The sequence below is a fragment of the Cannabis sativa genome, chromosome X (genome assembly GCF_029168945.1).
Source record: "Cannabis sativa cultivar Pink pepper isolate KNU-18-1 chromosome X, ASM2916894v1, whole genome shotgun sequence".
Lineage (NCBI taxonomy): Eukaryota > Viridiplantae > Streptophyta > Magnoliopsida > Rosales > Cannabaceae > Cannabis > Cannabis sativa.
Genome location: NC_083610.1, coordinates 37,798,737 through 37,811,188, shown reverse-complemented (window position 1 = coordinate 37,811,188; position 12,452 = coordinate 37,798,737). Strand labels below are relative to the sequence as shown.

At 29.6% G+C, this 12,452-nt stretch overlaps 1 long non-coding RNA gene across 1 annotated transcript; it reads left to right on the top strand.

Annotated features, from left to right (window-relative positions):
* The first annotated feature begins 3,801 nt into the window (after nt 1-3,801).
* Nucleotides 3,802-7,380, top strand: LOC115710124 (uncharacterized). The gene is made up of 3 exons (XR_004010342.2): nt 3,802-5,326; nt 5,410-5,553; nt 5,647-7,380. It is a non-coding gene; the product is annotated as an uncharacterized LOC115710124 (long non-coding RNA).
* The last annotated feature ends 5,072 nt before the right edge of the window (nt 7,381-12,452 follow it).

Genomic DNA, 12,452 nt, shown 5'->3' with positions numbered 1-12,452 from the left:
CTTATTAATTCCTCATTGAATCCACACTTAGAACTTGGAATTGCACTCTCAGTCATATAGAAACGCTCTATATGTTCCACGATATAGACACGTCATTAGTTATCCATTGTTATAACCCTAATGTGATCAATGATCCTCTATATAGATGATTTACACTGTACAGGGATTAAATTACCGTAACACCCTACAATGTATTTTATCCTTAAAACACTTAACCCTGTATAAATGATATTTCACCTAAGTGAAATGAGATCTCCACCATTTATCTTCGTTTGGTTAAGCTCGAAGGAAATGATCCTTTACTTCTATTTGCCAAATAGAAGCTATAGATTCCATATTTATGTTAGCGCTCCCACTCAATTGCATTACCGTGTTCCCCAAATGTAAGTATCACCCTAACCCAAACTAGGCTTAACTAACAAATCAAAGAACACGAGTAACACTCTTGAAATTGAACCTAACCATATCAGGATTTCGATTATGTGATCTAGGATCAACAGGTGATATTGAATTGAATAGATATTACGGTAAGTTTTAATATATCTAATCAAAGTTCAATATCGGTCCCTTCCGATGTATACTCCATACATCCGATACTGGTAAACTTTGCCAATGTCCTGGAAAGGACATAACACTTTTCCAAGGTGTAAGAATATCTATCGCTGATTATACCATGTTAGTCTAAATCCAGTGTTCTGACAAATCAGGGAATCAACTTTTGAACATATAATTAAGATTATATTCCACTGTGCTGACAACACTATAATCTTTAACCAACTCATATGTTCTGGACTTAAAAAGAATTCATACATTATATACATATAACCATGAAATAAATCATGTGAACCATGCAACATAAAATGTTATTTCTGATCTTTATTAATAAGTAAATCTGATTATATGAAATGAGTTTTATTTAGGGCATAAAACCCAACAGAGATCACGTCCAGATATGGTGACACCGGAGGTGTGGGCGAAGGTTATCGCATGCTGGAAAGACCCGAAATAATAGGTATTATTTGAAAGTTTTAATACTTTTTCTTATTTACTTAATATTTTTTTTTCTCAATTTGCTAACAATAACTATATGTTAAATTACAGGCAAGAGCTGAGCAAAATACGAAAAACCGAGGTAACATGAAGGTTCAAGGTGGATGGGGATCTAAGATCATAGTTTCGACCATTGTCAGCGGGGTATGAAATTTTCAATATATGATAAAAATATGGTTCAATTGAATTTTTTTAATAATATTGTTCTAATTCTAATTTTGTAAAAAATTAGGCTGATCTGCAGACGGGGGAGCTTCTCAGTGCTGTGGATACATTTGCAAAGTTCCACTGCAAGAACAATAAGTGGCGCGATGAGCACACACAACAACTGCATGTAAGTAACTTTATATTTTTAATAAATTAGTTTTATAATTTAAATTTCTTTTACTCTAACAGTTTCACAGGCTGCCCCTCCCGCTGATGACGAAGATGATGCTGTTGATTTGTAGTTTTTTTTGACTTTACAGTGTGGATATTATTGTTTATGAATTCAGAATACTTTTAATTAATTTATGACGTTTAATATATATAGTCTTGTAATAACATTATAAATGTCAGTTTTATAATATATTTGATATTATATTTAGTATTATTTCGATTTTTAATTTAAATTTAATTTAAAAATTAATTTATAAATAAATTTTTTTTAAAAAACTTTTGCCGGCGCTTAACATGCGTTGGCAAAAGTATTATTTAATTAAATAAAAAATTAATTAATACACTTTTGCCGGGGCATATGTCGCCGGTATAGATAAATTTTTAATTTTAATTATTTCTTTTATTAATGTTTTGCCGGCGACTAAACTCGCCGGCAAAAATAAGGCGACAAATGGGCGCCAAATGCCCTAATCCCCGCCAAAACTTTTGCCGGTGCGTTACATCATCGGCAAAACATCGTCAGAGACATATCAGCCGGCAGACGTATTGCCAACGAGTCCGTTATACTGGCAAACAAATGCGCCGGTGTAAATACCTTTGCCGGCGCAAGTCATTATGTCGCCGACAAAAGGTCATTTGCCGTCGAGTTACACATACTTTTGTAGGCGAGCTTAAGCGTCGGTAAAAGTGGCTTTTGTTGCACTGGGTCTTTCTGAATAACCTCGTAGTGACTCACCTAATGTATGTCGATGACACTCTTATCTTTGCTAAAGCGTACATGGAAAATATGAGAGTGATTCAAGAGTGTATTGACTACTATTGTGGTTGGTCGGGTCAAAAGATCAACATTGGTAAATCACAAATCTACTTCTCTAACAACTGTGATACCAGACTAAAGATGAAATTTTAGATTTTTTTTGAGTTTGGGGCCATTGAAAGAGATGAGAGGTTTTTAAGGAACTCATTATTTGTTCAAAATCGATGTAAGAAAGATTTAACGTTTGTGGTGAAGAAAGTGCGTAGTCGAAATCGAACTCACCCTGGTTGTGTGTGCACCTCACGCCCCAAGCCCGCAAGTGGGCTCTCTCCCTCAGTGCCCATTCAGCCCACGTCAACTTGCCCCCCTTTTTCCTTAGCCAATCCACGAGTGCCACGTCGCACAGCCTCACCCAAACTATCCAATCTGAGAAGGACATGTGGCACTCCAATTTTAACTATAGGGTAATTGCATTTTTACTTAATGCAATTTGTAATAAGTTTTAATTGTGCATTAGTCCTTTTATCTTTCTATAAATAGAGAAGCTTAAGTTTTTAGAATTCAATATAGTTTCAGACAGAAAAATCTAGAGAAAACGCTCATTGTTAGTTTGTCACTTTTTTTAGCTGATTTTCTTATGGATTTTCAAATTCTCTTATTATTAAGGTGGACGATGAAACTTAATGTATTTAGTTAAGTATTTATTTTTATTTTAATTCTTAGTACAATATATGCTTATAGTTTTCGCTTAATTTCACATATTATTGATAGTTACAAATTCTTAAGGGTATGTTTGATTCTACATTTATTAAAAATAATATTTTTGATTTTATGTATTTATATTAAATTATTTCACATTTAATGCTTAGAAGTTATAATTTTAAAGCAAGGAAAATCTATTTTTATTAGAAAATAATTGGTTTAATTATTAATTAAATTATGAGAATCATTATAAACATAAATATTTTTATATACGCTTAAGTGGATTCTGAAACGTTAATAATTTTCCCAAATATCATTACAAATATCTGTTACTGTTATTTTATCGTTAAATACTTTATTTTATTTTGTTACCAAAAATCTCATCTGTGGGAAAATTACGGCTGATAGTACCGAATCAAATTAACTAAACTTTAAACAATCAATAATTAGCGAAGATATGATTAACATATCAAGAACAATAATCGAATAAAAACAAAGACAAATGGAGTAGATAAAAATCAAAAAACAATAAATACAGAGAATAAAGAAATCAACATTAAGATATATACTAATTAAAGTCCGATACATCGATGTCATCTATGGCTCTACCCCAGTTCTAGAATACCACTAAAATTCTCTTTATTGATTGAGCAAGAACAAGTACATTACAGTTGAGATAGATTCTCTATTTCTCTCAAAGTATTTTAACTCTCACACTCTTACCCAAGAATCTTCTTCATCTACAGAAGATTCTTCATACAAAACCCAAACCCAATCTCTCTCTTTTCTCAGTACATGTCTCTCTACCTCTCATTAACTCTCTCTCTCTCTCTCTCTCTCTCTCTCTCTCTCTCTCTCTCTCTCTCTCTCTCTCTCTCTCTCTCTCTCTCTCTCTCTCTCTCTCTCTCTCTCTCTCTCTCTCTCTCAAAACCATATGATTTTTGCTCGTGCTCAAATGCTTAAGTGTTAATGGTATTTATAGGCTTAGGATTAAGATCCTAAAGTCAGTGGCTGCAAGAAGCGAAATTGTTAACTTAGTTAAACCATAACTAACTTAACCAACTCTCTTCTGAGCGAGATCTCGACGTCAGGATTAGTCTAAGTGCATCTGGGAACATATATGAGCTACTGGGATCATAGACCAAAAGTACTCGCTGAAGAAGCTTCCGGATAAGATAGAACTAGCTAGAGTCGACTATCCAGAACTGTCTTCCAGGGAGATCAATCTTCCACGAAGAATAACTAGCTATCCAAAATTTCTTTCCAGAGGAGGGCTAGCTATCCTGAAGACTGAACCTGGAGTGGACATGATAGTCATCCGGGAATTCCCTTCCGGAATTAACAACTTAGCTATCCGAGAACAACATCTGGGAGACACCTAACTTTCCAGGAACAACTTTCTAAAAATGATATTGGAGATCTTTTCATTTGGAGGAACTATACCACATCATCATTTTTGAAACTTGGTTAGAGTTTAATAATTTAGATTAAATAAGTTTTTTTTTTGATCTCACGCAATTTTCATGGGTTTTATCTTGTTCTTCACAATCTCTACACTACAATAAAGATTCATGCGCTTGTGGTTGATAATCTGTCTTGTACATCTCGAGCATAATCTTAAAAATGAAAAAAAAAATAACATAATTTGCAACTCAATTTGAAAAAATTATTTGACAATATTGTTTTTAATTTTATTTCAATGCAGTAACAATTATGGTGACTTAGTCAATCTTAAGTTTTAAAGCTCAATTTTGATGTTGTTGGTTAGTTACTGGTGTCTCAATTTAAGTTAAAGGGTATTCTCTAATTCCCTTGTGATGAAAGTTAGGACTATTCTTATAGGAGTTCAATTGTGTGATGTATTAGTACAATTGAGTTTAATTGTAAGGTGATGATTGACAAAACGAAGAATAATGTTATGTTAGTGATCACTTTGTCCTTTGAGTGATGTAATTAATTAGTGTAGAAATTATACTATATATGAAAAAATTATAAGAGTTTACTTTTTTATGGCATAAATAAATAAAGTTAAAGGGGTTATGAGTTTTTTGTTTTTTGTATTTTTACATTTATATGGGTTTTTTTATGCCATATTTTTGTGAAAATATTAAAAATCCCATATCTTAAATTTTTATGCATTTTCAGCCGGTACGGACATCCCTTGCTAGTCGCCGAAAAGAAATATACGACTCTTACTTCTCTTGGTTCTTCTTCTCCATACTTTCACGATTCCATTGCTGCCCGCGTGCCGGAGTACAAGGCCCTTCTCAATCCGAACAAGAACCCTAAGTTTGGCGCCATGGTTCTTTTCCCCGAGGTAGGTTGGCCTCCATCTTTGTCTACTGCGGCAACGAGGGCGACATCGCCTGGTTCGCTGCCAATACTGACATCGTCTGGGAGATCGCCCCATAGTTTGGCGCCATGGTCCTCTTCCCTAAGGTAGGTTATTTTTCCTTTACTTATTTCTTAGAATAATCGAAAGATTTTTTTTTTTAAATTGATATGGTGATGATTATGAGCAGCATAGATACTATGGAGAATCGATGCTGCTCGAGAGAAGCATTGGTTGATTTCGCCGTCTTGATCATTGAGTTAAAGCGAAACTTTTGGTAAAGGACTGCCATGTCGTGTTATTTGGTGGATCATACGAAGGTCCACCAAAGGAAGTAAGTGTTCTTCAATTAGTAATTATATATTTATGAATCTAAAATTTCTTTTACTTTTTTGTATGACGAAGATGTTGTGAATTAAAAAAACAGTGTTGGCATCATGGAAGAGGCTCAATTATCCTCACATAGCCATTGGAGCACTTGCTTCTTCGGCTCCAATTCTTCAGTTTGAGGATATTGCTCATGTGGAAACATTTTATGACTTGATCTCCAATGGTTTCAAGGTTTCTCAACCTCTCTTTACTATTTTATTTTTTGTTTTCTACTTTATGCCAGTCAACACTTTTGTTATTCTTCAGGTTATGCTATCTATTTCAAAGATAGCATGCTTTTTTTTTCTTCTTTGTATTCTACCATTTGATGTAATACTATGTTCTGTTTCTTGAAAATAAAATAAAAAAAGAAAATAAATTCATGTGACAAAATCGTGGTTAAGAACATTAAATATTAGTGCTCCTGCTTATGGTGCCATTCTCTTCATCCTCATATCTAATTTTTTCACAAAATCTTTCCTAATAGTTTGAGTGTCCTCCTTGCGCAATTTTTGATATGGTCCAGCTGCTCTGAGTTATTGTGTGTTATTTGATTTTGTTCATTTTATTGTGGAACTGGTTTTGCTCTAATTTATGTATCAGTATTAGGTTCTAAGTGTGGTTGGGTCATCTCGTCATTTTATTGTGGATCCAGTTCTATTTAATTTATTTATCAGTATTTTTTGAATTGATTTTTTCTTATGTTTTAATTAGAACCGTGTTAATTCTATTTTTGGCATATTTAATTGACAAAAATATTTTATTATTCATTGTATATTTTCGGCTGGTATGCTTGAATATGGTTTCCTATTTTGTGTATTCAAACTTGAAAGGAAAGTTGTCTAGCTTTCCTATTTTTGGAAAAAAAGTAAAAATGTTAAGTTTGGTTACCCATTTCTTTTTTTATCTAACCAGCTGTATAATCTGATCCTGTGTTGAGTTTCTCATTTTCTCAGATCAGATTTCTTGAAGAGAAAACCAGAGCTAAACTTTCCTTTTCTATAAAAGGAAAGTTGTAGTTACTGCCCACGATTCTGTAGGTACAGAAACGGAAATTCCTGGACTAATTGAAGAATTATTTTAAGAAAGTTTCTAGTGGGCTGAGGTCTTATTCAGACCGAATGTAAGCTGTCAATAAGATGTATATTCATTATAAATACATCTTATAGCAGCTAGGTTTAGTATCTCTTTCAAACACTTAGAATTGTATTCATATCTTAAGGAAAGAGTATCTTTGTTATGTAGAGAAGAGTTGTTCGACTCTTACTCTGTTTATTTGTTGTTTGTATTGTCTTAAGTCTGTATTCAAGTCTACAACGAAGAAGAACATCAGTGCACCTTCGGGAGAAGGGTATTTACAAGCTTTCGGGAGATTGCTTTTGAAGTCTTGCATCGGGAGGATACAAGCACACCTTCGGGAGAAGGTTTTTACAAGCTTTCGGGAGATTGCTTTTGAAGTCTTGCATCAGGATGATACAAGCACACAACCTTCGGGAGATGGTTGTATAGGCTTTTGGGAGATAGCCTTTAAGCCTTGAATCGGGAGGATTCAAGCACTCTTCAAGGTGATCGAAGGGAGTTCGAGCTCTTGGAGTTTTATCAAGATTCGGTTAGTAGGTGGAATACATCAAGCTTGCGGCATACAATAAGAGGGAGTCTATTTATGCATAAGTCAATTACTTTGTATTTTTGATACCGATCTAATGAATCTTATCTCTGGGTGTGGCCTCGTGGACTAGTAACAATCTGAAAGGATTGTTGAAACCACGTAAAAAAATCTTGTGTGTTTTTACTTTTATGCACTGTTTGTTTTTCTGGATTTCTCTGGAGTTACAGAGTTGTATTCTGTAACTACGGAAAAACTGTTTTCAGTACCAGTTTCATTATTCCGCATTTAATTAATCACTTAATTAAATAATTAAACTGGGAATATTAAAATACGGAATTTCAAACCGGTTTCTGAGTTATTGTGTTTTTTTTTTTTTATTTTTACTCTTTTTGTTGTGTAACCGGTTCTATTTTATTTTATGTGTGTATTTTTATTTTTGAACTGATTCTCTCTTGTTTTTAAATTGTAACCGGTTTCTAAGTTATTGTGTATTATTTGTTTTTAGTTATTTTTTTTTTTGTGGAATTGAACCTATTTTAATTTATCCCATCTAGTTTTTTATTTAGTCAATTCAAAAAATAATTCTTGAATTATTTAGTTTAGAAACTAGTTTTTAAGTTAGTTATTTCGGGAATGAATTTTCTATTTAGTTAATTCAAGGAATTGATTTTTGATTTATTTATTTTATTTAACTGGTTTTTGTGTATGAGTTTTTATCTTAGTTGCTTTACGGAACGAGTTTTTTTGTCTCAAATTTTTAACTAGTTGATAAATATAACCAGTTTCTTTATATTATATTTGAATTATTGTGTGTTATTATTTGTGTTTATTTATTTTGTTATAGAACCAGTTTTTTTTTTATTTTTTTCATATTTATGCTTTAATATTTTTTGGAATTGAACACCACATTTTTTAAAAAGAATTATAACCGGTTTTATGAGGTATTATGTGTTAGAGATATTTTGTTGTGGAACTAGTTTTGTTTTTAATTTTTGTTTTAGTGTTTTAAGAACTGATTTCCTCTTTGTTTTTTAATTGTAATAGTTTTGAGTTATTTCGTGTTATTAGTTTTATTCATTATAATATTGTTATATAACCGGTTCTATTTTAATTATAACTGGTTTGAGTTATTTTATGTTATTTATTTTTATTTATTATGTTACAGAATTGATTATTTTTCAAATATAACCGGTTTGAGTTATTAGTTTTTATTCATAGAACTGGTTATTTTTTTAGTTATATCTGAGACATTTACTTGTGGTGACTTGTCCATTAACTTTTCTGGCGACGGTGACTTTTTCGGCGACAAATGATTTTTTCGGTGCCTGCAAATTTTTCGGTGGTTTTTCCGGTGCTGGGAACTTTTTCGGCAAAACTTATTGTTATTTTACAAATATGAGATTTCTATTTTTTTTTTTTTTACAAAAATATGGCATAAAAAAAACTCATATAAATGTAAAAAAATAAAAAAAAACCTATAACCCTATAATATTATTTATTTATGCCATAAAAAAATAAACTATACCCTCAATTCCCATATTTATGAAAATTTCCCTTAATTAGTGATGGTTAAGGAGGCTAATGATCTGCAACAATCGACATTAGCTCATTTGGCTTTTGGGTTAGATATTAATTTGGTGTAAGTTGAAAGATACCACTTTTATTAATCAATTAATCAAATTTACCTCTACTTTTATATTTAATTGAAACATATATCTTTTTATGTGTATTGTACCCAAAATATCCTGACATAAGAGAGTCACATGGAGAGTATCTTGAAGTGACAGGGACAAAATTGGTATAATGTTTAAAAAAAGAGATAAAAATGATAAATTTAAAAAAAAAAGGTAAAAATAAAAGAGGACAATATAAAAATGGTATAGAGTGTAATTTCCTCTATTAATTTTGCAAGACTTGTCAAAGTAAATAGGATTTACGCAATTAATTTTGCAAGGCTTGTCAAAGAAAGGGCTAGGCCTGATACGTTTGGGTCTAAATAAAGGAGTTACGAATGGGCCAAAAGAACAGTTTGGGCAAAGATTATTGGATCATTTGGTCCTATGAACCATGCTATGCTCTTGCAAAATGAAAAAGGGAAACTTACGAAAATATTAAAATTTATTGTACTTTTACAAAAAAATTACTGTCACACGGAATTTTTTTTTTTAAAATACTGTATTTTTATAAAATAATAGTAGAATAACTAAAAAATAACCGTAGAATAACAGTAAAAACTTAACACAGTACATGGTATTTTTGAAAAAAAATACAGTATTCCGCCCCAGTAAAAAAGTAAAAAAGTAAAAAAGAAATTTCAGTATGTGGTGTAAATAATCCAATAATAAATAAATAAATATATGAACCTTGCAAAATTTATTTCACTTGGAAACAATTTTTTATTTTCCACAAAATTCACTTGCTACATTAGTTATAATGTTCCATTTAGTGATTTCTTACTTAAACAATAAAATAACAACAATAATCATTTGTACCACTTATTTCACAATAAAAAATAGGAAATATAATATTTGGTAACTTGTGTTTGATTAAAATACAGAGTTGGTAACGGTATCCTATATTTTCATAATATATAATTGGTATCCTGAATTCAAATTTAATCAACTTAACCAAATAATTCTTAATTATATGTAATTAAATAATTAAAATAAAATCTATAACTCATATACTTGGAGACATTTTGATCCCAATAATAAAATTTTAGTAATCAAATTTAAATGCATAGTACCAAATATATATAATTTTAAAATATAAAGTATCTTACAAGTATTATTAAAAATACAGATAAAGGTAAATTGTGACATAAATACTTAACGTTTCAGATTTTATACACTTAAATACTTTATTTTTATTTTTGGAGGCAAAAATATTCAATGCTACAATTCTCTTACACCCGTTACTACCACTTCCGTTAACTCATAAATATGGACACGTGAATGACCTAAATGCATTACATTTTTTTTTATTTTAAAACTTAATATTTTTAATATCAGAAACTAAATGCTACTTGTTTTAATAAAAAAAACCAGTTCTCATAACAGTTTTTACATGGTATTAGCTTTTCAATTGATAACTATGTTCCATATACTGTACTGGTTCACTTAGTATTGCATCTCTCTCATTTTTTTGAAACAAGTATCATTTAGTTTCCGATATTAAGAATATTAAAATTTAAAATAAAATAAATAAATGTAATGCATCTGGACCCTCCACGTGTCCATATTTATGTGTTAACAGAAGTAGTAGTAACGAATATAAGAGAATTGTAATATTGGATATTTTTGCCTTCAAAAATAAAAATAAAGTATTTAAGTATATAAAATCTAAAACATTAAATATTTATACCACAATTTACTCTTAAATAAAAGACAGATACTTTATTAGTTAAATTCATGTTTTACTTTGCTTATTACCTAGTTATTTATTTAAAAGTTGCACAAGTATGCTAAAACTTTAAAAATAGTCATGTTTTTTTTTTTTTTTGAAAAGACTGAATTTTTAAATTTAATTTCTTATTTGTCACCGTTTAAATCTTAAAAGTGTTAAATTCTTTGTTTTATCTTCAATTATATCTATGAGAAATTATTTTATCAATCTATATATATTTATTATAAATTTATTATATTTTGTTCCATTCTTATTTTTATATATTTTGAGACTAATTATATAGATTCTTAATTTTTGTTAGAGTTTTAGATAGAAGAATGGAAAGTGAATGTGGAACAAAAGGTATGGTAAGAAATAATGGTGGAATCTTAAACTAATTAATAATGAATGAGCAATTTATGTTTTTACAAACGTATACACAAGCTTTCTATGTGGGATAGTTGGTGAAAGAAATTAAATAAAGAGATAAATGTAATAAAAGAAAGACACAATAATCTACATAAAATTTTACAATGCACCCTAAAAAATAGGTGTATCGATGCATCACCATTATATATATTTTTGATATCTTCATAGTAATAGTTTCATTTTTTTATATGGTAATTAGATATACTATACATTATAGTTATTTACAATTCTACAATTTTTTTTTTAAGAAATTTAGAATAATTTATTGTACAAATATAAGATTCAAATAGTCTCTTACACACGTATATATTTTATTTGTACTCATATAAAATAGACTCTTTGAACCATATTTTTTTTATTATAAATTATTTTAATTTTTTTTGAAATTTTATAAAATATCTTAAATAATTATAATTTACACTATTATATATATATATATATTAATGAGATTATAATTATTCTAATATTAAAAATATAAAGAATGTGCATTAGTGCATTCATTTTTGAGATGCACCATAAAGAACTCTAATTTATGTGTTTAAAAAATTAATAGCTACTTAAGATTTTTGCATTCTAAATTATGATATATACATTATTGTGCTCTTAAACTTTCAGTCTGTTACAAATAGTCTTTGAACTTTTGAGAGTATTGTAAATTGGTCATTTTATCAAGTTTTATCACATGTGACAAATAAAATGATGACATAACTGCTTAGTTAATTGTCACATCAGTGTCACATATATAATTTAACATTAAAAAAAATAAAAATGATGTATTTTTAAAAAAAATATTAAACTAAAAATTAATTAATGATTAAGAAAATTATGTAAAAATAAATTAAATTATTTTTTTTTCAAATTAATTATACATGTACTGTTGATATAATACTAATGTGGCAACTCACTAAGCACCTATGCCATTATTTTATTTGTCACGTGTGACAAAATTTGATAGAAAAACTAATTTACAACACTGTGAATATTTCAAGGAATATTTTTAACGGGATGAAAAGTTTAAGGGACATAATAATACATAGATGATAGTTCGGAGGATAAAAATTTTAAATACCCAAAATTAATTATCCTACCAATGTTATACAAGACCAAGTAGTCTTTTTTATAAGAAGCTTGTAAGCATTTTTTTTTCTCAATAATGTTGCCCAATAAAATAAGACAACTATGTTGTTTTTGCACTTTCTTCTAAGATGGTGACTATTGTGTTTTTCTTTTGTTCGCACTTATTAGAATAAATAGGATTTATCTCTAAAACTATGACTATTCTAGAGCCCTCAATTTTTCTTTGTTGTAAAAATTCATTTTAAATTATAAAAATTGTTGCAAATGTTTCTATATAGTTGCAATTTGGTCATTTATTTTAACAGTTTGTTGATATATCACTAATTTAACGTTAATTTAGCCCAATTTAAGAATCCAAACAAAAA